The sequence below is a fragment of the Dermochelys coriacea genome, chromosome 23 (assembly GCF_009764565.3).
Source record: "Dermochelys coriacea isolate rDerCor1 chromosome 23, rDerCor1.pri.v4, whole genome shotgun sequence".
NCBI lineage: Eukaryota > Metazoa > Chordata > Testudines > Dermochelyidae > Dermochelys > Dermochelys coriacea.
In genome coordinates, this window is record NC_050090.1 from 9,451,416 (window position 1) to 9,479,049 (window position 27,634).

At 43.3% G+C, this 27,634-nt stretch overlaps 1 long non-coding RNA gene across 1 annotated transcript; it reads left to right on the forward strand.

The window, feature by feature from the left end:
• Nucleotides 1–653: 653 nt before the first annotated feature.
• On the forward strand, nt 654–27,634 carry LOC122457312. The gene is made up of 3 exons (XR_006276802.1): nt 654–759; nt 27,346–27,351; nt 27,591–27,634. It is a non-coding gene; the product is annotated as an uncharacterized LOC122457312 (long non-coding RNA).

The window sequence follows — 27,634 nt, forward strand, 5'->3', positions numbered from 1 at the left end:
TTTCAGGCACTGGGCTATTACCTGGTGGACCTGGCTCCCCCTGTCCTCCCCCCTTGCTACTGACTCCAGCCACTGTGGAGCTATAGACTGTTTGTTGTCTACCCCACCTCAAAGGCCTGAACTCCCTTATGGAGAGTTAATTACTGTTTGCCACAGACAGGTGATTGTGGACGAAAGACTACTCATGTTTCTGCCCTGCCAAGAGGGCCAGAGCTCCCTTATAGACTGTTATTTACTATCTGCCCCAGCCAGAATGCTCTGGGCTAAAGACTGTTTGTGGCTCTGCCTCACCCAGAGGGCCAGAGATCCTCTCCCCCGACCCCAGACTATTTGTTGTTGTTTGCCCCAGCCGGGCAGTTGTCAGCTAAAGACAGCTGTTTTTCCACTGACCAGGCGTGGGAATCAATCTGGGAGACAAATGGTTCTTGCCATATGCAAAAGCTATTTCAGGCAGGGGATTGGCATCATCTGGGTTCTTCACTGACTCCCCACCCAAGGAGATTGCTGGAAACACCTAAGGAACAAGGACTGGACTGGGGAAGATGGCCTGAACCCACGCTAGAGGGATTTCTAACCTGTTTAAGGAATACCTGGGGTTTTAAGCTGCAGGCAAGTGCAGCTTGCCCTCAAGAATCTCTACAAACTTCCAAAGACAACAATTAGGGTGAGAATTTGCTATTCATATCCCATATCTTTAGTATATTATGTTTAGATTGTGTTTTGTTTATTTGCTAGGTAATCTGCTTTGATCTGTTTGCTGTCCCTTATAATCACTTTAAAACTTTTGTTTGTAGTTAATAAACTTTGGCTAAAACTAGCAGTGGAAATCATAACTGGGGGCAGAAAGCTGTTGCCTACACCAGTAATCTTACTGGATTTTGGTATAAAAGTACAGCATTATATGGATATTCTTTGTGTTCCAGTATAATTAAATATTTTAACATAACATTTATCCTGTATTTAGATAACTGGTGGGTCTGTGGGCTGCTGTGGATCTGTGGGGCTGTTCCTCAAGATCTTGCAATTTATTTTCACATAATAATCCTGTCTATCCTATTTTATATTTGTATTCACCACAGCTCTAATTAGCTAAGTATAGAAGCATTTGCATAACTTTTAACATATGCTTAAAGATAAGCATGCACTTCCATGCTTTTTTCAAAGTGGACTTTTGCACATGTTTAAGGTTTAGATGCTTTGTCAGATAAAGGCATGTACAAATTAATGATCACTTTGAAATGGGAGTAAATAAAAGTACACTAGAGAACTTTTAAGGCATGTTAGTAGCATCTACATTGACAGTTAGTGCAATGCATGCTAGTTCAAGATAGATTATACCTCAGCTTGCCACACACTAACTGTTAATGTAGACAAGCAAAAAGGTAATGTCAGATGAATCTTCCACAAAAATATAATGCATGTGAAAGTTCTCTTAGTCATAAGAGGCTTGAATCTGCCCCCACTGAAATCAGTTCAGTTCTGACTGCTGTTGAAGTAGCTACAGCCCTAGAGGAAGAGAGAATCAGGCCAGGCCATCCCTGCACCAAGTGCGATTACACTACTAGCCCATTCTCTTCTCTTCCCACAACTCTAGCACCACACTCGCGGGGAGCAGAGACTCAGCAGATACAGTGGAGGAAGAACAGAGAGCACAGGTGAAAATGGTTGAGGCAGTTACCAAGCTATTCCTTGGTGGTCCAGGATGACATAACTACCACAGAAAAGAGGGGGCAGGGAGAAGACACCAGAGATATAGTGCTTCTTAAAGGAGTGTATCAGCAATGATTTAAATCATGGCATAGGGAGTACACTTATAAAATTTGTGGATGATACCAAGCTGGGAGGGGTCAGAAGTGCTTTGGAAGATAGGATTATAATTCAAAATGATCTGGACAAACTGGAGAAATGTTCTGAGGTAAACAGGATGAAATTCAATGAGGACAAATGCAAGATACTCCACTTAGGAAGGAACAATCAGTTGCAGACATACAAAATGGGAAATGACTGCCTAGGAAGGAGTACTGAGGAAAGGGATCTATGGGTCATAGGTGGACCACAAGCTAAATATAAGTCAACAGTGTAACACTGTTGCAAAAAAAACAAAAAAAAAACATCATTCTGGGATGTATTAGCGGAGTGTTGACAGCAAGACACGAGAAGTAATTCTTCCACTCTACTCCACACTGATTAGACCTCAGCTGGAGTATTGTGTGCAGTTCTTGGTGCCACATTTCAGGAAAGATGTGGACAAATTGGAGAAAGTCCAAAGAAGAGCAACAAAAATGATTAAAGGTCTAGAAAATGTGATCTACAAGGGAAGATTGAAAGGATTGGGTTGTTTAGTCTGGAAAAGAGAAGACTGAGAAGAGACATGATAACTGTTTTAAAGTTGTTACAAGGATGACAGTTTTTAAGTTTCAGAGTAGCAGCTATGTTAGTCTGTATTCACAAAAAGAAAAGGAGTACTTGTGGCACCTTAGAGATTAACAAATTTATTTGAGCATAAGCTTTTGTGAGCTACTGCTCACTTCATTGGATGCATTCAGTGGAAAATACAGTGGAGAGATTTATATACATAAAGAACATGAAATAATGGGTGTTACCATACACGCTGTAACCAGAGTGATCACTTAAGGTGAGCTATTACGAGCAGGAGAGCGGGGGGGAAAACACCTTTTGTAGTGATAATCAAGGTGGTCCATTTCCAGCAGTTGACAAGAACGTCAGAGGAACAGTGGGGGTGGGGAGGTGGAGAGGGGAGGGGGATAAACATGGGGAAATAGTTTTACTTTGTGTAAGGACCCATCCACTGCCAGTCTCTATTCAAGCCTAAGTTAACTGTATCCAGTTTGCAAATTAATTCCAATTCAGCAGTCTCTCGTTGGAGTCTGTTTTTGAAGTTTTTTTGTTGAAGTATTGCCACTTTTAGGTCTGTAATCAAGTGACCAGAGACAGTGAAGTGTTCTCCAACTGCTTTTTGAATGTTACAATTCTTGACGTCTGATTTGTGTCCATTTATTCTTTTATGTAGAGACTGTCCAGTTTGACCAACGTACATGGCAGAGAGGCATTGCTGGAACATGATGGCATATATCACATTGGTAGATGTGCAGGTGAACGAGCCTCTGATTGTGTGGCTGATGTGATTATACCAATGTGATATATGCCATCATGTGCCAGCTTGGGAGGTTTAGGTTGGACAATAAGAGAAACTTCCTAACCTTCGGGGGGGGGGGGGTGAAGCACTGGAATAAATTGTGTAGGTTGTTGAATCTTCATCAGTGGAGATTTTTATGAGCAGGTAGGACATGTCAAGGATAGTCTAGATGGTGCTTGGTCCTGTCATGAGTGTAGGGGACTTCACTTGATGGCCTCTCAAGGTCTCTTCCAGTCCTATGATTCTATGATAGATTATCACCATCATCTACCTCAAAAACCAGTAGTATCATCTCTCTGTAAGTTCTCTGACCTCTCAGGTAAGTCCAGTGTTTCCTAAGGAGACAGCCCCCAGCCTGGGAATAACTTTACCCAAATTTAGTATCTTTTCCCCACGTGATTCCCACTCCTCCTTCTCCTCTGTGAAGCTGTTTCTCCATGTAAATCTTTCAGTATCCAGTGGTGCCAGAACTGGGGAAGGGGTGCCATATCCCTGCCACTTTTTGAAAGTGGCCGGGCCTGGCCTGTCTACTTTTCACCTGGGCAGAGACCTCCCCCTTCCCCTTTTCTTCCCCACCCCCCATCAAGACCAGCATGGAGCCCAGCTAAGGAGCCTGGGCAGTTGTGATTGGGAGCCACGTGAGACCCTCCACCTGCCTATGTTATGTGTGGTCGGAGTGAGGGGCTGAGAGCAACCTCCGGTCTGTGTCCCTGCCCAGTCCAGAGCAGGTTGAGGAAGAGGTTCTGCGACTCTGTGGCGGTTCCCCACAACTGTCTGCTTGGCTCCCCCTGACCTGGCTCTCGGAGGGGGGGTAAAAGGGCTCAGAGGCACAGCCCAGCCATAGTAAGAGCCACATGGGCAGTTGTTTGGAGCTGCCATGGACCATCCACCTGCCCTGGGTAGGAGGGGACATGGGCCAATATCTGCTCTCTGCAGGGCTCTGCGCCGTGGGCAGGTTAAGGGTCCACCGTGTCTCCCCACAGCTGCCTGCATGGCTCTTACCATGGCCAAGTTGTGGCTCTGTCTCCGAGGTCTCTCACCCCAGCCGTAGCCATGTCGGGGAGATCCATGTGGGCAGTTGTGAGGAGCCGGGGTCCCTCCAAAAGAAGGTGGGGACATGATCAGGGGGCTGCTTTTGCCCAACCCAGGCAAGGGGGGCTGGTTCCCCAGACCTGCTCTGGCTTCCAGCTTGGCTGTGGGCAGGGCCTGGGGGCCTCAGAGGGAAGAGGATGGGCAGGGGCAGGACCTCAGGGTTCGGGGCCCTCAGCCTCCCCACCCCCATACTTTTGGGAAGGCTCTGGCACATGTGTCACTTTCCCAGTCCACTTAGCTGTTACCTTTTGCTTTAGCGTGAGCTGGGTTTGACTTACAGAAACCTCAGACCCCACCCACATGCATCAGCACCTGGTAGGGTCAGTTAATTGGAGACTATTTGTTTTTTTGCCCCCCTCTTTGCATGTGATGACTCACTCTGTCACAGATCCATCTTAAAGAATTTACCAAAAAAACAACTTTCAAATGTCATTGGGCCCCATCTCATTTTATCTGGGGATGAGGTCTATTGCTCTTAGATGTCTGATTAAATATCTGGCTCTTAGGTTCATGAAATGCAGTGAAGTTATAGAATGGTAAGTGGAGAGGAGACTGGTTTGGGGGAAATAGTTCACAAAAGAGGACATGCAATAAATGACTATTAATTTTATGTGATTCTTTTATATGGCACTTCAGGATTACTTGGCTGTTCACTTACATTAAAGTGAACAAAGTTCTCACTTTGAGAACCTTACAATGTAAATTAGGTAGTTAACTTAGTGTGAAATGATAACAGACCGAGGAAGGGGAGAAGTGAGGAAAGAAGAAAAGGAGATCCAGGTATGTGTGCATGAAAGTTCATGGACAGATAGTGTCTTATCTCAGAATGTACAACATTTGAAATGGATACATAGGTCCAAACTTTCCCATGGATGGGAAAATACTGTTTAAAATAGGAAACTAAGTAATCATCTGCACAAGTTGTGGCCAATGTATTATTTCGGAAAAAGAGAGAGAAAATGATTAAAGTCTCAAACTGGGAGTTTATTCTAGAATGTCCTTCTTTATCTTACTTAGGCAGTAATTGCTGTCAAAATGTATCATTTGCATTCAGTGAGCTGTCACTCTCTTTGTTCCTCACCCACCTTCTGGCTAAACCTGAAACAAGAGTAAATTTCTCACCAAAAGCTTGTATTTTATTCTTTCAAAACAAAGATTGTTGCACTATACCTGGTCTCCTTTACATAAAATGCCTATAGACTGATTAAAGCAAGCAAGGATTGTCCTATGTCTCCTAAACCAGAACAGTTCCATTATTAGCTCTTGCCTCAGAACATGGATAACGTATTATTTTAAATAAATGGCCCCAAAATGCTACCCAGACTCAAATATTTAATAAAACAACAAATCTTGGGAAAAAAATGAAAATACTGAAACAGAGACCAGCAATCCTACCTTGCAAAGGTATCATCTCCCTATGTTAGTTCTGCTGGAGAGTGGTATGTTTCATCTTCTCACAGTAAAACATGTACAGTACAGCCAGTGCACACTATCTGTGGACTTTACTGAAGTTACAGCTAATAACACTGATAAGGGCTGATCTGTGCTTCCATGGCACTCCCATGCATGGGTGGATGGTACAGAGCTAGACAGAGGAGATGAGCCCTTTCCATGTCCCATCAGAGGGCACAGAACACTTCTGTTTCCCCTCTCCTTCACCTGCTGTGCGTTGGGCTTGTTTTAAAGGCCAATGTAAAGGGAAACCAACAGGGTCATGGACCTGTCTCTTCATGGCCCCTACACCTCAGAGCCACATGGGCACTTGCACTTCCGTGTCTGATCCTTGCTTGCTCCACAGAAGAGGGAGTGGAGGGCAGGGCGGAGAGGCTCATGGCACCTCAGCCTCTGTACACCTTTGTCATTGTGCATCTGCAGGGCGGCCAGGTCCTTTCTGGCCCTGAATCAATTGCACATTGTTTTTCCAGTCAAAGCTGCTCAATTGTAGCCTGCAGATGTACTAAGCAAAATGAGATGGCCTGATACGAGTGATGGGTGGCTGCTGAGCTTCCCAGTGATTGCTTTCTGAACTGTTGTTGCAATCTACCCGGACATTGCTTCAAAGCCTTCTCCTATGGAGTGAGTGGATTCAGTGAACTCTGATATTGATTTATTGTCACAGCAGAATGGAAGGAAAACCAAAATTTCTGAACAGCTGTGGGTGTTCTAAGTTACACACAGCTGGGAGGTTGCTGCAAATTACATAAGATTTTATTATATACATTGCCCATTGCTTGTGAGATATCTAGATTAGAAAATTAAAACTATGACCCTGACATGACATATTCTTGCAATAAATCAATATAGCAACGCACAAAGCAAGCTATTATAATGCCGTATTTGGCAAGTCTGGCATTTCTATTTCATTTACATCAGTGGTTCTCAAACTAGGGGTGCCACTTGTTCAGGGAAAGCCCCTGGCGGGCCAGGCTGGTTTGTTTACTGGCTGCGTCCACAAGTTCAGCCGATCACGGCTCCCACTGGCCGCGGTTCGCCGCTCCAGGCCAATGGGGGCAGTGGGAAGGGCAGCCAGCACGTCCAGCGGCCCATGCTGCTTTCTGCAGCCCCATTGGCCTGGAATGGCAAACCGTGACCAGTGGGAGTTGCTATCGGCTGAACCTGTGGACGCGGCATGTAAACAAACTGGCCTGGCCCACCAGGGGCTTTCCCTGAACAAGTGGCGCCCCTAGTTTGAGAACCACTGATTTACATGATATAAATATATAATACCTCAAACCCATTGTTTCTTTTTTTCCATGTAGATTCTAGTTCTTTTAGCTAAAGAGGTTAGATTTGTTAAATAAGTCTTGATAGTGAGCAAGGGTGGTTTCTTTAAAAAGAAATCTGCCATTTTCATCTTTAAAAATACTCATTAGGACCGACTGTGAGTGGGTGGGTGGAAGATATTGCAGCTTTATGCTCAGTTTGTGGTGAACAGTTGGCATGTCATTCAGGACAAAGCCAAGGAACACAATGAAGTCTGTTATAATTAGACATACTGACATGATACAAGTATTTTATGACTGTGAAATGTCTTTGTAACAGGTGTTATACCGCACTGACAAACAAGAATTTTGAATGATTGTTAATGGATGTCACTGGACAGATCTTTTTATTTGCCTCCTGGTGTCTGAATCTTCAGGGTCCTAAGGGGCCACATGTTTCAGCTTTTCTCTGAAATCATGATGGTAGAAACTTTTTTTAAAATGAAGTTGAAATTCTCATGATTCCAGGAGCTGGAACTTCAAGAAGAAGAGTAAATATCAGGGGACTTGTAATAAATCCTGAGAGATGGCAATCCTACACTAGCTCCATTTATTGTCAAGGTTGTCTGCAATATGGCCACTATGCCCATTCAACCTGTGCAAGTGAAAATGGGTCTTTGCCCCAAAATGATGATCCCCACCCACTATTGTTTCTAATTGCGATGAAACAGGCTACCTCGGGAAAGATGGCGGGTCCCTTAGTCACTTGGTTTGGAATGGCAATGCAAAAGTATTCAAGGCACATTCAAAATTATTTGAAAAAAAATTATTTTAGTGCAGGAAATGAAATTTCCAAATTAAATCAACTCTTCTTGTATCCAATGAACAAGTCTAACACAGATTTATATAAAAATAAAAAAAATACTAATTTTATTTCTAGCAATCATTTGATACACTAAAGCCAGCATATTACAAGCTCAATTAACAAGAGTACAATTATTACAGCACTTAGAACATTGAATTTTTCTGCTTATCATTTTTTGTTCATGTGATGTTTACATCAATTTCCCAAAGTTAACTGGAGACTGAAAACCCAGACTTGTGTGTGTGTGTATGTGTGTGTGTGTGTGAGAGAGAGAGAGAGAGAGGCAGTTAATTTCCAGTTTCAGTAACTCTTTGACATGAAGATGATATGTTGCCAAATTTAAAAATGCAGTGGCAGTTAGGCACCAGTTTTTATACAAAAAGAAAAGGAGTACTTGTGGCACCTTAGAGACTAACAAATTTATTAGAGCATAAGCTTTCGTGAGCTACAGCTCACTTCATCGAATGCATCCGATGAAGTGAGCTGTAGCTCACGAAAGCTTATGCTCTAATAAATTTGTTAGTCTCTAAGGTGCCACAAGTACTCCTTTTCTTTTTGCGAATACAGACTAAAACGGCTGCTACTCTGAAACCAGTTTTTATACAGTGCATTGTAATGGATTTCCCTTCCTCCACTTGCTGAGATGCAGCTGGCTGGAGTCAGAGAGCTGGTGGGGGAATGGTAAATGAGAGAAAGTGTCCATGAGGGTAAAAAGAAAAGGAGTACTTGTGGCACCTTAGAGACTAACAAATTTATTTGAGCATAAGCTTTCGTGAGCTACAGCTCACTTCATCGGATGCATTTGGTGGAAAATACAGAGGGGAGATTTATATACACACACAGAGAACATAAAACAATGGGTTTTATCATACACACTGTAAGGAGGGTGATCACTTAAGATGAGCCATCACCAGCAGCGGGGGGGGGAAGGAGGAAAACCTTTCATGGAGACAAGCAAGGTAGGCTATTTCCAGCAGTTAACAAGAACATCTGAGGAACAGTGGGGGGGTAGAAATGACATGGGAAATAGTTTTACTTTGTGTAATGACTCATCCATTCCCAGTCTCTATTCAAGCCTAAGTTAATTGTATCCAGTTTGCAAATTAATTCCAATTCAGCAGTCTCTCCTTGGAGTCCGTTTTTGAAGTTTTTTTGTTGAAGAATAGCCACTCTCAGGTCTGTAATTGAGTGACCGGAGAGATTGAAGTGTTCTCCAACTGATTTTTGAATGTTATAATTCTTGACGTCTGATTTGTGTCCATTTATTCTTTTACGTAGAGACTGTCCGGTTTGACCAATGTACATGGGAGAGGGGCATTGCTAGCACATGATGGCATATATCACATTGGTAGATGCGCAGGTGAACGAGCCTCTGATGGAGTGGCTGATATGATTAGGCCCTATGATGGTGTCCCTTGAATAGATATGTGGACAGAGTTGGCAATGGGCTTTGTTGCAAGGGTTAAGTCCATGAGTGTGGTGCTGCTGAGCACTTGTGTACAAGAGCTTTGACTGCATTTGAGAATTACTGTTTTTAAAGTTGGTGTGCTCTCACCTCAGTCATGCAGAGATCTCTGATGCCACACTATCAATTTTACATTATGGTCCATTTCTGATTCTGTTACTTGCATATAGTAAAGAAGTTCCCGAGACTCTTTTGATCATCCCTAAGACACTACAACTGACTTTGAATTGAAAATGTGAGCCTATACATATGTACTGCTTTTAAGGCCCAATCCATTATGCATTAGCCTGTGAAAGGAGTCCCATTGTTTTCAATAGGCACTGGATAGGGCCTTTAAGGAAGAATTGTCTGTTGCATTGTGGTAAGCAGCAGATGCTCAGTCACCCCCTCATGTGCAGAGTAAAATATTTGTCACATAACCTGTGTGCATTGACTACCCACCAATGGTCCCTACTCTAGCACTGAATGTTGTATCCAGGGAGGATGCTGTGTAAAGACAAATCTGCTGAGGACCATAGTCCATGAGTCTTTAGAGAACACAAATGGGCCCTCCAGCTGAGGGCAGATGAGGCCATCACTAACATGAGTGTTGGTTGAGGGTGTGCAAAGGAGTTATCCATGCCTACATTGGCCAGACTTGTTCAACAGGCAGGTGAGGACATGAAGGCGCACCCTCACCAGCAAGTTTAGGTGGTGACCTGAGGAAGAGCTCTGCCTAAGCTTGTAAGCTTGTCCTTCTCACTAACCAATGTTGGTCCAATAAAAGATATTACTTCACCCACCTTGTGTTGCTAATATCCTGGGATTGGCATGGCTACAAAAATATTGCAGACAAGTTTAGATGGTGACAGCTCAGTGAGGAAAATGAAGCCAGCCAATTCTGTAGCACTCTATATGCAGCCTGGTGTATTGGACCACATATGTGCAAGAGCCATATACCCCAGGGGCCTTAAACAGTTTTGTTCTGTCATAAGCAGGTGAAATTTGAAATCTATAATGATGGTGTGGATTATCAGAAATCGCAACTCTAGGGGGAATGCTGTGGCTTGATACGAATCCAATATTATTCCTATAAACTCTATTTTCTAGACCTTGGAGAGAAGAAATTTCTCTATAGTGACTCTGATGTTGTCCAACCAGGACCACCTCATTCAGAGAGAATGAGGAGTCAGTCAGGTCAGGATGCAGCTGATTGTCATTTGCAGGCTGTTCTGCAAGGTCTTTAGGCTCTTCCATGGACACTTTCAGGTGCTTGGTACCTGGATACAGTAGCTGGTCTGACCCTGTGTGATGATCCACGTTGCCTGGATGAGAACACAGAAGAAGGGGCATGGGGATGATGTAGAGTCTGGGGAAAAACCCAGAGGTTCCAGAAAGACCACTGGTGAGGGACCAGACCCCAAGGTTTGCCGGTCACAGTTCCACAGATTGCCCTATTATAGGACCCCAGTGTATGCTGGGTGATAGAATTTAGGGGGGGAATGTTAAGCCCTGCTCCAAGGGTGGGAGATATGTGAGCCCACTTCAGAGTAAGAAGAAGGCTCTCCAGCTGCTGACCATGGAGGGGCCAGCCCAGTTGGCACTAGAGACTGGTGCCAGGATCTGGGAGACTACCTAACTGATGACACCACAGCAGACTTCCTCCTTCCCTGAATCAATAGACAGTCCTCAAAGTCAAAGAGTACCAAATGCTGACTGCAGGAGCTGGTGCCAGGTGATCTGTTGACACCAGAACAGCAGTTGCCTATAATGCTGGAGGCACTGCTACTGACAGGCTTAGAAGGTCTTTCATCAGTGCTAATGCCTCTGGTGTAGTTGGCACCAAGATTGTCTCTGGTGGTTGTGGTGCCAGTAAAGTTGAGGGTGCAATTTTGTCTCTGAATTCAATGGAGCCTCTACCAGCACCAAAGTTGATGGTGCCAATATAGCCACCAGCATGGAGGAGGAAAGCTTTGATTTGGTAAGCACTCTACTCAACTCCTTTCCTCTGTGCTTAGCTGCCCTGGAGTGTGATGATCTTCCTTGAGCTGAAGCTGCTGTAGAAGTCTTATGCCTTTTCTTAGCCACTGGCAAAGGAGATTGGTGCCAGGATGCATACAGTCTTGGAGGCATGAGTGGCAGGGTGGTGCTGGGGAAGCACCAGTCAGCTCCTGCCACTCCAGCCTCAATGAGGGGAAATGGATTGGGTCTGGGTAAATAGCCTAAGTTTGCCTAATCACTGACTGCACCTACCATAGGAGCTATAAGACTGGGGGGGAGTGAGTGAAAGATGGGTGGAGACTAGGAGGGATGGGCGGGCAGGCAGGCAGGTGGGCAAGTGGGCAGGCAGGATGGCTGGCTCTGGTAAAGTTAGGAGCCTGCTACTCTGTTGATGACCAGACCTGTGTTAGGCCAAGCCATTATAAATAGCCTGTATATAGTAGGAAAGTGGTAGTGGGAAACAGACACTAATAAAGAGCAGGGGTGTTGCATCAACTTGGAGCCTCCCTGAGTCTGCAAGGAGTGGGGCCAAGGGCATGAATATTCAGGGGTGCCATGTGCGCCTGCTCACAGCATGCTTTTGGCTGAAGCTGCAGCACTCGGTACCGATTCAGACTGGAACAGCTCCGATAGTGTCTTATTGACACCTTCATTAACAGGAACTTTGGTTAAAGTTCCCTGTACTTCTGAGTCTTAACCTTAAATTCCCCAGAAATTTTGCAGCTGTAGTTTACATGAGTCTCACCCAAGCACTTGAGACGCAAATTGTGGAGTCACTCATGGGCATGGGCTTCTTCCAAGAAGCACAGGCTTTGAAGCCCAGTGACCCAGGCATATCTTGATACTGGGAGCAGCACCCTCAGTGGGAAAAACAGGAAATATAGGGGGCGGAGGTTCCTTTGTCTGATTTACTAAGAACTACTAATAAACTCACTAAACTTTTATAAAAAGAAAAGGAGTACTTGTGGCACCTTAGAGACTAACAAATTTATTAGAGCATAAGCTTTCGTGAGCTACAGCTCACTTCATCGGATGCATTTGGTAGAAAACTTTTATACTATCTATTTACAGCTAAGTACAGAACTATCTACACGAAGACTGAGAGATATTGCCAAAGCAATGAAAGCAGTTCTAGCAACCATCACAGATGGTAAGAAGGAACTAAAAGGGGATGGGGGCACCTCTGCCCTTTATACCTGGGCACAGTGGCACTCAGCAGCAGAAGGCAGCTGTAACACTGAGGGGAAAAGTTTCAATTTGCTGTGTTCTGGGTACACAGACACCAAGAGTGGAATGCACCTATGCAACCAATCAAAGAAGAACTCACTCTTTCCTCAATTGTTTATAAGCCAATTTCAGATCTGCTGCACAATGACAGGCTCCAGCTTGCGCTCTCAATGCTTAGCTGTGGAAAAGAAGGTCATGAACCAGGGCTCAGCACCAACAGCGAGTCCACTGTTGTGTAGTCTTAACCCTGATTTTTTGTCTTCAACCCTAGCAACTCAACAAAAGGGCTCTGTCACAGCTACTCTTCTCAGCCCAGACCCCAAAAGGAACAGCAAGTTTCTCTTGCAGATCCTTGCCCACAATTGGAACCAGCCAATCCCCTTGTCATAAATATAAAGGGAAGGGTAACCACCTTTCTGTATATAGTGCTATAAAATCCTTCCTGCTCAGAAGCAAAATCCTTTCACCTGTAAAGGGTTAAGAAGCTAAGGTAACGTCGCTGGCACCTGACCCAAAATGACCAATGAGGGGACACAATACTTCAAATCTGGTGGGGGGGAAGGCTTTTGTCTGTCTGTCAGTGTGATACCTTTGCCGAGAACTGATCAAGGATGCAAGCCCTCCAACTCCAGTAAAGTTAGTAAGTAATCTAGCTAGAAAATGCATTAGGTTTTCTTTGTTTTGGCTTGTGAAATTCGCTGTGCTAGAGGAAATGTGTATTCCTGCTTTTGTGTTTTTTTGTAACTTAAGGTTTTGCCTGGAGGGATTCTCTGTGTTTTGAATCTGACTGCCTGTAAGATTATCTTCCGTTCAGATTTTACAGAGTTGTTCTCTTATCTTTTTTTCTTTTTCTTATAAAGTTCTGGTTTTTTAAGAATCTGATTGGGATTTGGAGGTCTTAAAAATCCAAGGGGTTTGTGCTCATCTTGTTTATTCTCAAGCCTCCCCAGGAAAGGGGATATAAGGGCTTGGGGGGATATTTTTGGGAAATAGGAACTCCAAGTGGTCCTTTCACTGTTCTTTGTATCAGGTATATAACTAAACTAAAGCCATAATGCAGGCCTACAGGTTAAGGCTTGTAAGATTTCAGCTTAGGCACACTAGGCCTCAGGCTTAAGGAGACTTGACATGAGTGGGTAATTTAAGACTGACCCTATGTCATAAAACCGTAAGATTACGTAAAGGATGTGCTAATAGGTGATATTCTAAGAAAATATGTCACCATGAACCTGTCCAGACAGCAAGACACCTGATTGTAACATTACAGAATGTTCTGTTCTGACTGCAGGTTACATGGGAACATGTTTATGTCAATGCTAGTAAATTATTAATAAGAAAAAGGGGAGCTAAGAGAACAAGCTATGAAAAGTGGTATCACAACATTTTTGGGGTGTGGAAGTACAGATAAGGAAAAGGAGGTTGGAACCCTCATGCATATGCATACGGTATTAGGCATGGGCAGAATAACAAGATTAAAGAGGTTTTCTTGTATGGAGAGGGTGGGAAGACTCCAAGGGAAGTTCTCATTCGGAAGATACCAGCAGGAATTACCCCTCTGTAGCTGACCACTTGTTGAGACCCTATACTATATTTGGGTGAGTATGAATATGCCATTGGCTATTGTTTGGTCTCACTCAGGTTGTGTAGATGTTTGTGTGTGTGTGTGCGTATGGTAACTTATAACACAAACAAGATTTTTTATTTGTCACTGTGTTTGTGGTCACTGTCCTCATTCTTAGTTTACTCCTAGAGTCTCCCAAACTAAGAAAATTGCTCAGGGTACCGCTCACCCTGTTGATCTTTACGCTGTAGCCATAGAAGCTGGACTCACTATAATTTATCAGTTCACCCAATTAAATAAAGACTAGATAATACTGGATCCAGTTCTCTCTGTTTAAAGATCAGAAGTTAGAATAAAGTGGAAGAGTTAAACACCAAGCAACTTCACTTGAACTAGGAGGATTTTTTCCATTTCCTTGGAATCAATTGTCTAGCCTTGGGATAGAAAGAACAAGGAACCCTGGCTCATGGGATTATGGCATAAAACTGGCGGACTCTCAGGACATAAATCTGGGGATCTGGGATCGAGCTGCATCTGCACTACAAAATGATGGGGTTTGCATGAGAGTCCCAGTAAGTCTCTAGTTCAGACCTCCTCTCACACAGTCCTAGGGCCCAGATATTGAGGGTTTTCTGGCCCAAGTCAGACAGATTTGTGTGTAAACAGAAGGGTTTGGGCTCAAGTGTGAGACTGAGCTCAGGTTTACACTGAAGTGTAGACATACTCAGTAACATTGAGACTTTATGCCAACTGGATCTAAATTGGTGTAGCAGCCAAACGCTTGTTACAAATGGGAGGAAACCAAAGAAAAAGCTAAAGCTGATGTTTGAAACACAATTTACATATCAATAATGAGCTACCTCCAAGATTTTAGCGGTTTAATTATAGTGACCTTTATATGGTCATATAGACTCTTCCACTAAAATTCAAAATAATACAGCTTGTTATATTTAACTAGCAACCAATTGTAAATAAAGTGACAATTTCTTAGAATTAAAACTAATTTCTAGCAGACAAGAGTCAATAGCTGGATACTAGTGACTCAAAGTTAAAGTTAGATGAATTCAGACTGAAAATAAAGTGAAAATTTTCAACAGTGAGGGTAATTAACATTGGAATAATTTACCATGAGTCATGGTGGATTCTCCATCACTAACGATTTTTAAATTGGACTTTGTTTTAGATACATGCTCCATTTCTAAGGGAATTATTTTGGGACAGTTCTCTGGCCTGTGTTATACAGGAGCACACACTAGATGATCACAGTGTTACTGTCTAGCCTTGCAATCCATTAAAAAAAAAGACAGTCCCCAAGACATAACATATACATGTATGATCTTTTAGACAATGAAGACATGAACTTAGAGCTGATTTAGGTGTTTGAAAACCTATTTCAGGAGGTGTCATTCTTAAATAAACTCTGTGCATTGTATCGTGTTGTTCTGCACACCTGCATGTGCTCACTCACTCGCAGTAAAGACAGGTGGTGTTAGAAATAACCAGGACAAGAATAACAGGAGTACTTTTGTCACCTTAGAGACTAACAAATTTATTTGAGCATAAGCTTTCGTGGGCTAAAGCCCACTTCATCAGTCCTTCATCAAGGACAAGAATGGTGAGCAAGCAGAGGCATCCCTCTGCTGAGGAAAAACAAGAAGTTCCTGAGTTTCCCAGGGATGTCTCTCTGTGATGTCCAATCCCTGTCACTGGGCATCCATAGGCAATATCAAGTTTGATGCCAGCAAAGAGACAGTACGCACACCTGCCTGTTGGCTCAGCTGAGACTACACACTTAAATATCCAGAACTGTTATGATTTATGGTAAAACCATGAGTAAGTTTATTACTAAAAAACAGAGATTTGTGATACTAAACAAGAGTAAAAGAGGCACAATAGTTAAATGTAAAACCAAAGTAAAAACATACTTTCTATTGTCTAAAATGTAATAGAGTACAACCCAGGTCTCAGGCAATTTTCCCCTAGAGCCAGTTTTCAGTATACTCAGTCCACATGGCTGGGAGAAGCCCCTTGTGAAAGGGCCTCTTTGTCCCCTCTTCTCTGTTATAGTTGAGAGAACCTTCGAAATGGATTCTTTGAAAAGAGAAACCCAGAGAAAGTTATAGTTTCCTGCTGTTTGTTCCTCAGGGTGCAGGCACCAGGCCCTTCTTCATCCTCTGGTCAACGTGTTCTTTCAATTGGCTTGATCACTTTGTTTATCTTAGATGCAAATGTACTTTTGTTGTCCTTGGCTTGTAATCAAGACCTCTTGTTTTCTCATCTGCCTGTCAGCTTGACTCATACAGGCATATAAATCCACATCCCTTCATCTAGGACAGGCTTGTTTATCGACTGCCTCCACAACATATTTTAAGAACACGTTTCCAGAATACATTCATAACTCCGTATACACACCTCATATATACATTATATATTCATGGTCAGTGTGTCACCAGTTTTCATACAATACCTTACAAGACACAGCTTGGATAAACATTGTGACAACAGTGTATTGGGTGTCGTGAGTTTGTCAGACCAGTTGGGATTTACTGTTATAGAACAGTGTGCCCTTTGCCAGCTGGCATAAAGGGGCTCTTAGGGTCACACTGCAATTAGAAAATTAGCCTGTGGTCTTGGATCAGCTAATTAACAAGCTTGCTGGGAATCTTGTGTGTATGAAAGCACCAAATAATAATGATTATCTGCTATATACAAGGTTCTGTTAAAAAATTCTGCAGCCTAGAATCCACCTATTTTTTGCCAGCCTTCATAATGCCTAAAATATTTTGCTTTTTAAAACAGTCTTTTAAAAGCCTGCTTTACATATAGAAGTGTTCAAGGGAGATTAAATTTACACAAAAATAGCAATAGAATAACCCCTATAAAGTGTGAATACAAATAACACTTTCCTAACTTAAAGAAAAGGAGTACTTGTGGCACCTTAGAGACTAACAAATTTATTTGAGTATAAGCTTTCGTGAGCTACAGCTCACTTCATCGGATGCATCCACGCATCCGATGAAGTGAGCTGTAGCTCACGAAAGCTTATGCTCTAATAAATTTGTTAGTCTCTAAGGTGCTACAAGTACTCCTGTTCTTTTTGTGGATACAGACTAACACGACTGTTACTCTGAAACCTTTCCTAATTTAGTCATTCTTATGTTCCCCTTATAACTCAAGAAGTAACTCTGAGAGGAAGTGCAGAGTGGGAGTGTAATTCCTGCCTGGGGGGAAAGCAAAACTGGTTTGTACCAGCAGCAGAAGCAGAGCTGCCTTTGTATCCTCTTCCAGGAGTAAATGCCTGTTGGTATCCTGTTTGCTGAGCTTGTCCCATTGTTGTCATTCTGAGGACTCTGCCTGCTTGGGCTAATGAGATCTGAAAACTGCTCTAATTATCATTAAAAATAAAAACTGGGTTTTTAAAGATGCTTTGATATCTGAATGCATAATCTGACCCATTACTGAGCGTACAATAAACTTTGCACTTTTGTACCTTTTCACTTCTTACGTATTATGTTTTTACTTTCTTTTTCCAAAGTTACCCATTAACTGGAGCATCACAATGAAACCTGTTTCTTAGGAGATGGAGTGAGATGCTAGAGGCAATTCAATTGGATGGTGATTTACTGTTCCTGAGGTTTGAAAAAACAACAACAGAAAAAGCACTGGTATCAACTTTATATTGCAGAAGTGAGACTGAAATTCTTGTAATGAGGCATTTGACATTGTACACTTTTATTATGGTAATGTGTGTGTTGTATATCTATATAATCTATCTATCCACTAAAAAGCAAAGTAAATATATGTGTTATAAAATGAATGCATTGCAGTAAATCTTAACCCCTACAGAAAGTTCTGATAGCAGAGTATTCTACAGATACATACCCTCTGCACAACACCACTTTATATGAAAAGGTTTTTACCTAGTGTTGCAGGCCAGTGGTCCTAATCTTCCACCACAGCAACTGGCAACTCCTATTGTCTGATCTTGTCCAGGGAGCAACCATTAAATGGCTTAAAAGTATCATAGTTTCCGGTTAAAAAACATCCTCACTATTCCAGGCTCCATCAGGAAATCCTCAGTGCTGCCCCAAGGAGTGGTCTGTTCAGGTGTTTATTTAAATTATTTACATCTTCATGGTGATGTCTGTCATGGTGACAGAGCTAGCTACACCTCTGACCATTCCTTGATCTCAGACCTCATGCCTTTACCTTTTCCTACAGTTCTCCCATTCTGAGATCAGATCCCAGGCTACAGTACTCTGTGGATCAACGTTGCTTGCTGATTGAGTACAATATCTATGGTTCTTCTCGTTGGGCGTTTGTGAGCTGAGGTGAAGATAGTCACCCAAAACAGCCTTCTAATTGATTGATTTTAACATCAGGAACAAAATTTAACATCAGATAAAAAGGGCTTTAAAAACAACAGGGCTGTAACCAGGGCAGGGCAACTAGCCACCCAGTGTACAAAGCCACAGGGATTGAAAAATGGAGCAGAAAAATTATTTAAAAATAGTCGGGGATGCAATTATGCTTGCTCACCCCGGCACTAAAATGCCTAGTTATGGCTCTGCAAAGCAACAAAAGGTTTGTGTGCATGTCTGTCTTACATAAGCCCTTCCACCCTGTGATGGGAGCTAAGGAAGACCTAGCTTCTTTTGACAATCCAGCAGGTGTCAATATGTTCCCTCTGAATAGCTTCCCAAAGGCTCCCTTCCTGCAGTGAGAGTGTGTCTCTTTCTGTTTTTTCCACCAAATGGATCCGATGAAGTGAGCTGTAGCTCACAAAAGCTTATGCTCTAATAAATTTGTTAGTCTCTAAGGTGCCACAAGTACTCCTTTACTTTTTGCGAATACAGACTAATACGGCTGCTACTCTGAAACCTGTCTTTTAAATGTAATTGGTCTTTGCTCTCCTTGGTTTCCCAGATGGCCAAAACCAGTTTGGTATGCTTTTTTGGGGAAGAGGCATTGAGCCAACCTCTCTGGCACTTGCTCTCCCATTTTCTTGTAAAGACTGCAGAGTGTTTGCTGAAGGATGAGGTTATGTTGCCTTCCTGCTTGTTTATGCCAACAAACCCAACATATTCATACAATAAACACTCCATACAACAATCAGAAACTATTCAAAATATATTACAAAGCAACTGAAAATTTCCACACTGATTTGCTGGGTGAAACTGTGGCCACTTCATTCCTCTTTCCTCATTCCACCTTCTTCCACTCTTGTTAACCTCTCCCAAATGAGCAAATATCTTCCCTCCTTGTTTTCCTGTGTAATCTGCCATCCACTAATATCACATCAGTCACTCTTTCTTCTGTGCCCCATTAGTTGTTTTTGCTGTGGCCACAGGGCTTTATACCTATGGAAGTATGCTATCAAGCAGCCAGAGAATGATTCACTTTGTACAATGCTTACACCTTTGCTCTGTGCACAAACTTAGTGGAATCATGTCATTCAGAGGATTATAGTGTGTCCATGTCCTTTTTTGATGTCCAGCTGCTGATCCTCCTCTTGCACGGCTGTGTACTCAAGGAATAAATGATCACCTGATGTTCTGACATCTTGTTTTGACATATGCCCATCATGTAACATTCATTAGTGAATATGCATCCACAATGACATATTCTGACAATGTCATATCAATTTCTTTGAAGACCTTGACAACTGGAAGTCAGTTCATCAGCATAACAAGCTAATCATCTTAGGCAACTTCAGCACCGAAGGTGTTTGCAATCATGAAGCTTAGCCTAAAGTAATTGGCGAACATGGTGTGGAGAAAGAGAACTCAAATAGCACACTACTCCTCACAAAGTGCATGGAGAACCAGATAGTCATCACAAACACAATAGTTATAATTGATGGAAAATGAAAGCTGAACAGCTCCAATCAGCAGCAGATCAAAGGGATGCCAATTTTTTTTTTGATGTGCTGAAGACTGTAGATGCACTGCAAGCCAGTAGTACCACTCCTATCTGGAATTCTGATGGGTCAGGGTTGCTGACCGATGGTGAACAAATAATGAAAAGATGGGCTGAAGCTGAAGTCTGTCATGCTGAACAAGGTGGTTCACAACTGTAAGTGCCAATCGCAGAAAACAGGGCAGACACCCCAAACGGGTGGGTACATTCTATAATTAGATTTCACCAAACTAGTAATAAATATGAACTCCTGGATCACTATATTACCCTTACCAGACCACTTAGGCTCTCCAGCTCCTCCCACCAGCTAGACAAACTAGACTATGTGATAATGGTCCCTTTTACCAAATATCACATCACATTCATAGAATCATAGAATATCAGGGTTGGAAAGAACCTCAGGAGGTCATCTAGTCCAACCCCCAGCTCAAAGCAGGACCAACATCAACTAAATAATCCCAGACAGGGCTTTGTCAAGCCGGACCTTAAAAAGCTCAAAGGAAGGAGATTCTACCACCTCCCTAGGTAACCCATTCCAGTGCTTTACCACCCTCCTAGTGAAAAAGTTTTCCCTAATATCCAATCTAAGCCTCCCCCACTGCAACTTGAGACCATTACTCCTTGATCTGTCATCTGCTACCACTGAGAACAGTCTAGATCCATCCTCTTTGGAACCCCCTTTCAGGTAGTTGAAAGCAGCTATCAAATCCCCCCTCATTCTTCTCTTCCACAGACTAAACAATACCAGTTCCCTCAACCTCTCCTCATAAGTCATGTGCCCCACCCCTCTATTAATTTTCATTGCCCTCTGCTGGACTCTTTCCAATTTTTTCACATCCTTCTTGTAGTGTGGGGCCCAAAACTGGACACAGTACTCCAGATGAGACCTCACCAATGCCAAACAGAGGGGAATGATCACATCCCTCGATCTGCTGTCAGTGTTCCTACTTATACAGCCCAAAATGCCGTTAGCCTTCTTGGCAACAAGGGCACACTGTTGACTCATATCCAGCTTCTTGTCCACTGTAACCCCTAGGTCCTTTTCTGCAGTACTGTTGCCTAGCCACTCGGTCCCTAGTCTGTAGCAGTGCAGGAGATTCTTCTGTCCTAAATGCAGAACTCTGCACTTGTCCTTGTTGAACCTCACAGATTTCTCTTGGCACAATCCTCGAATTTGTCTAGGTCCCTCTGTATCATATACCTACCCTCAAGTATATCTACCACTCCTCCCAGTTTAGTGTCATCTGAAAACTAGTTGAGGGTGCAATCCATGCCATCCTCCAGAACATTAATGAATATATTGAACAAAACCGGCCCCAGGACCGACCCTTGGGGCACTCCGCTTGATACTGGCTGCCAACTAGACATGGAGCCATTGATCACTACTCGTTGAGCCTGATAATGTAGCCAGCTTTCTATTCACCTTATAGTCCATTCATCCAGCCCATACTTCTTTAACTTGCTGGCAAGAATACTGTGGGAGACTGTATCAAAAGCTTTGCTAAAGTCAAGGAATAACATGTCCACTTCTTTCCCCTCATCCACAGAGCCGGTTATCTCATCATAGAAGACAATTAGGTTAGTCAGGCATGACTTGCCCTTGGTGAATCATAGAATATCAGGTTGGAAGGAACTTCAGGAGGTCATCTAGTGCAACCCCCTGCTCAAAGCAGGACCAATCCCCAATTTTTGTCCCAGATCCCTAAATGGCCCCTTCAAGGATTGAACTCACAACCCAGGGTTTAGCAGGCCAAGGCACTGAGCTATCCCTCCCTCCCTCAATCCATGCTGACTGTTCCTGATCACTTTCCTCTCCTCAAAGTGCTTCAAAATTGATTCCTTGAGGACCTGCTCCATGATTTTTCCAGGGACTGAGGTGAGGCTGACTGGCCTGTAGTTCCCTGGATCCTCCTCCTTCCCTTTTTTAAAGATGGTCACTACATTAGCCTTTTTCCAGGCATCCGGGACCTCACACAATTGCCATGAGTTTTCAACGATAATGTCCAATGACTCTGCAATCAAATCTGCCAACTCCTTTAGCATCCTTGGATGCAGCGCATCTGGCCCCATGGACTTGTGCTCATCCAGCTTTTCTAAATAGTCCCAAACCACTTCTTTCTGCACAGAGGGCTGGTCACCTCCTCCCCATACTGTGCTAACCAGTGAGTAGTCTGGGAGCTGACCTTGTTCATGAAGACAGAGGCAAAGAAAGCAGTGAGTACATTAGCTTTTTCCACATCCTCTGTCACTAGGTTCCCTCCCACATTCAGTAAGGGGCCCACACTTTCCCTGACCTTCTTCATTGCTAACATACCTGAAGAAACCCTTCTTGTTACTCTTAACATCCCTTGCTAGCTGCAACTCCCAGTGTGATTTGGCCTTCCTGATTTCACTCCTGCATGCCTGAGCAATATTTTTATACTCCTTCCTGGTGATTTGTTCAAGCTTCCACTTCTTGCAAGCTTCTTTTTTGTGTTTAAGATCAGCAAGGATTTCACTGTTAAGCCAAGCTGGGTGCCTACCATATTTCCTCTTCTTTCTACACATCGGGATGGTTTGTTCCTGCAACCTCTATAAGGAGTCTTTAAAATACAGCCCGCTCTCCTGGACTCCTTTCCCCCTCATGTTATTCTCCCAGGGGATCCTGCCCATCAGTTCCCTGAGGGAGGCAAAGTCTGCTTTTCTGAAGTCCAGGGTCCATATTCTCCTGCCTTCCTTTCTTGTGTCAGGATCCTGAACTCGACCATCTCATGGTCACTGCCTCCCAGGTTCCCATCCACTTTTGCTTCCTCTACTAATTCTTTCCTCTTTGTGAGCAGCAGATCAAGAAGAGCTCTGCCCCTCGTTGGTTCCTCCAGCACTTGCACTAGGAAATTGTCCCCTACACTTTCCAAAAACTTCCTGGATTGTCTGTGCACTGCTCTATTGCTCTCCCAGCAGATATCAGGGTGATTGAAGTCTCCCATGAGAACCAGGACCTGTGATCTTGTAACTTCTGATAGTTGCTGGAAGAAAGCCTCGTCCACCTGATCCCCCTGGTCTGGTGGTCTATAGCAGACTCCCACCATGACATCACCCTTGTTGCTCACACTTCTAAACTTTATCCAGAGACTCTTAGATTTTCATGCAGTTTCATACTGGAGCTCTGAGCAGTCATACTGCTCTCTTGCATACGATGAATCTCCCCCACCTTTTCTGCTATGCCTGTCCTTCCTGAACAGTTTATATCCATCCATGACAGTACTCCAGTCATGTGAGTTATCCCACCAAATCTCTGTTATTCCAGTCACATTATAATTCTTTGACTGTGCCAGGACTTCCAGTTCTCCCTGCTTGTTTCCTAGGCTTCTTGCATTTATGTATAGGCCCTGAAGATAACTCGCTGATCGTCCTGTTTTCTCAGTATGTGGCAGGAGTCCTCCCCTCTTGCACTCTCCCGGTAGTGCTTCCTCCTGGTATCCCACTTCCCCTCTTACTTCAGGGCTTTGGTCTCCTTCCCCCAGTGAACATATTTTAAAACCCTCCTCACTAGGGTTAGCCAGCCTGTTTGTGAAGATGCTCTTCCCTCTCTTCATGAGGTGGAGCCCATCTCTGCCTTGCAATCTTTCTTCTTGGAACACCATCCCATGGCCAAAGAATCCAAAGCCTTCTCTCTGACACCACCTGCATAGCCATTTGTTGTCTTCCACAATTTGACAGTCTCTACCTCGGCCTTTTCCTTCCACAGGGAGGATGGACGAGAACATCACTTGCACCTCAAACTCCTTTATCCTTCTTCTCAGAGCCACATAGTCTGTAGTGATCCTCTCAAGGTCATTCTTGGCAGTATCATTGCTACCCATCTGGGGTAGAGTCTGTCTGGGCAAAAATTACACTGGGGAAGATAACTAGTAGAGCCTCTCCTACGATAGTGCTTGGGGTGTGCTATAGACCTCCGGGATCTAATTTGGATATGGATAGAGCCCTTTTTAATGTTTTTAATAAAGTAAATACTAATGGAAACTGCGTGATCATGGGAGACTTTAACTTCCCAGATATAGACTGGAGGACCAGTGCTAGTAATAATAATAGAGCTCAGATTTTCCTAGATGCGATAGCTGATGGATTCCTTCATCAAGTAGTTGCTGAACTGACTAGAGGGGATGCCATTTTAGATTTAATTTTGGTGAGTAGCGAGGACCTCATAGAAGAAATGGTTGTAGGAGATAATCTTGGCTCAAGTGATCATGAGCTAATTCATTTCAAACTGAACGGAAGGATTAACAAAAATAAATCTGCAACTAGAGATGGAGTGGAGGTTAAAGATAATCTAGGCATGGCCCAATATCTAAACAAATACTTTGCCTCAGTCTTTAATAAGGCTAAAGAGGATCTTAGGGATAATGGTAGCATGACAAATGGGAATGAGGATATGGAGGTAGATATTACCATATCTGAGGTAGAAGCGAAACTCAAACAGCTTAATGGGACTAAATCGGGGGGCCCAGATAACCTTCAACCAAGAATATTAAAGGAATTGGCACCTGAAATTGCAAGCCCATTAGCAAGAATTTTTAATGAATCTGTAAACTCAGGAGTTGTACTGAATGATTGGAGAATTGCTAATATAGTTCCTATTTTTAAGAAAGGGAAAAAAAGTGATCCTGGTAACTACAGGCCAGTTAGTTTGATATCTGTAGTATGCAAGGTCCTGGAAAAATTTTTGAAGGAGAAATTAGTTAAGGACATTGAAGTCAATGGTAAATGGGACAAAATACAACATGGTTTTACAAAGGGTAGATCGTGCCAAAGCAACCTGATCTCCTTCTTTGAGAAAGTAACAGATTTTTTAGATAAAGGAAATGCAGTGGATCTAATTTACCTAGATTTCAGTAAGGCGTTTGATACCGTGCCACATGGGGAATTATTAGTTAAATTGGAGAAGATGGGGATCAATATGAACATCAAAAGGTGGATAAGGAATTGGTTAAAGGGGAGACTGCAACGGGTCCTACTGAAAGGCGAACTGTCAGGCTGGAGGGAGGTTACCAGTGGAGTTCCTCGGGGATCAGTTTTGGGACCAATCTTATTTAATCTTTTTATTACTGACCTTGGCACAAAAAGTGGGAGTGTGCTAATAAAAGTTTGCAGATGATACAAAGCTGGGAGGTATTGCCAATTCAGAGAAGGATCGGGATATTATACAGGAGGATCTGGATGACCTTGTAAACTGGAGTAATAGTAATAGGATGAAATTTAATAGTGAGAAGTGTAAGGTTATGCATTTAGGGATTAATAACAAGAATTTTAGTTATAAGTTGGGGACGCATCAATTAGAAGTAACGGAAGAGGAGAAGGAGTATTGGTTGATCATAGGATGACTATGAGCTGCCAATGTGATATGGCTGTGAAAAAAGCTAATGCAGTTTGGGATGCGTCAGGAGAGGCATTTCCAGTAGGGATAAGGAGATTTTAGTACCATTATACAAGGCACTGGTGAGACCTCACCTAGAATACTGTGTGCAGTTCTGGTCTCCCATGTTTAAAAAGGATGAATTCAAACTGGAACAGGTACAGAGAAGGGCTACTAGGATGATCTGAGGAATGGAAAACTTGTCTTATGAAAGGAGACTTAAGGAGCTTGGCTTGTTTAGCCTAAGTAAAAGAAGGTTGAGGGGAGATATGATTACTTTCTATAAATATATCAGAGGGATAAATACAGGAGAGGAATTATTTAAGCTCAGCACCAATGTGGACACAAAAACAAATGGGTATAAACTGGCCACCAGGAAGCTTAGACTTGAAATTAGATGAAGGTTTCTAACCATCAGAGGAGTGAAGTTTTGGAATAGCCTTCCAAATGAGGGCAAAAGATCTATCTGGCTTTAAGATTCTACTCAATAAGTTTATGGAGGAGATGGTATGATGGGATAATGTGATTTTGGTAAGTAATTGATCTTTAAATATTCAGGGTAAATAGTCCTAATCCCCTGAGATGGGATATTAAATGGATGGGCTCTGAGTTACCCAGGAAAGAATTTTCTGTAGTATCTGGCTGATGAATCTTGCCCATATGCTCAGGGTTTAGCTGATCGCCATATTTGGGGTCGGGAAGGAATTTTCCTCCAGGGCAGATTGGAGAGGCCCTGGAGGTTTTTTGCCTTCCTCTGTAGCATGGGGCACGGGTCACTTGAGGGAGGCTTCTCTGCTCCTTGAAGTCTTTAAATCACGATTTGAGGACTTCAATAGCTCAGACATAGGTGAGGTTTTTCGTAGGAGTGGGTGGGTGAGATTCTTTGGCCTGCGTTGTGCAGGAGGTCAGTTTAGATGATCAGAATGGTCCCTTCTGACCTTAGTATCTATTAATCTACCCATGTGGAGAAGCAGGAAGGGGTAGCAATCCGAGGGCTTGATGAGTCTTGGCAGTCTCTCTGTCACATTGTGAATCCTACCTCCTGGCAAGCAGGAGACTTCTCAGTTTTCCCGGTCGGGGTGGCAGATAGATGACTCAGTCCCCCTTAGGAGGGAGTCCCCGACAACCACCACCCGCCTCCTTCTCTTGGGAGTGGTAGTCATGGAACCCCCATCCCCAGGACAGTGCATCTCATGCCTTTCAACCAGTGGAGTCTCCTTCTGCTCCCTTCCCTCAGATTTATCATCTAGTCCACTCTCCGCATTAGGACCTGTGGAGAGAACATGAAAATGGTTGCTCACCTCTATCTGCATTGCTGGTACATGGATGCTCCTTTTACTTCTTCTGGAGGTCACATGCTGCCAATTTTCTTCACCGTCCTTCTGTCCCTGCTTTGCAGGCTGCTCTGAATCTTCAGAATATTGTGCCCACAGAAGCATATCCTGATGTCTGTCCAGGAAACCTTCATTTTCTCTTCGCAACACAGGGTTGATACTTGTTTCTCCAGTCCTTGAATCTTCTCTTCCAATATGGAGACCAACTTGCACTTTGTACAGACAAAGTTGCTTCTGTCCTGTGGAAGAAAGACAAACATGGCACATCCTGTGCCGGTCACAATAGCAGATCACTCACCATCCATATTACCTTCCTTCTAAGAGATTCCTCAGCTGTTGCAGTAACTACTCAGAGAAGCCTTCAAGATGAAAGCCTCAGGGGGCTCTCCCCAGGCAAACACCCAGTCAAACTCCCTCTGTTAGCCTCTCCGCTGTTGTTCGCCACTCAGCTGGTTTGCAACTGGCTTCCTTTTAATAGCAATCAGGCCCACCTGTAACAAAGCACTCCCTATTCACGCTTTTCAAACAATCAAGCACACGGTCAAACTGAAAAACTGTTCCGGCAACAGGCACTCCGATACTCTCACACACCCCCCTCAGCTCCCAACACATCCCCCCAATGCAGCACTTGACGTAGCTCCTCTTGGACAGATCCCAGTCAAACTCCCTCTGTTAGCCTCTCCGCTGTTCGCCGTGGTTACTCCCAAACCCAAAGGGTCATTCATTCACCTCCAGGTCAACTGGCACTCTGGACCTTACCAAAGACAAGGGCTGGCAGCCAATTTATCCAGTAAACTAACTAAAGATTTATTAGTTAAGAGAAAGAAATGTGAATTATTGAGAGGTTAAAGCAGGTAAAATACATTAACAGATGAATCTAAGTTTGTATATCGTAGAATCATAGAATATCAGGGTTGGAAGGGACCTCAGGAGGTCATCT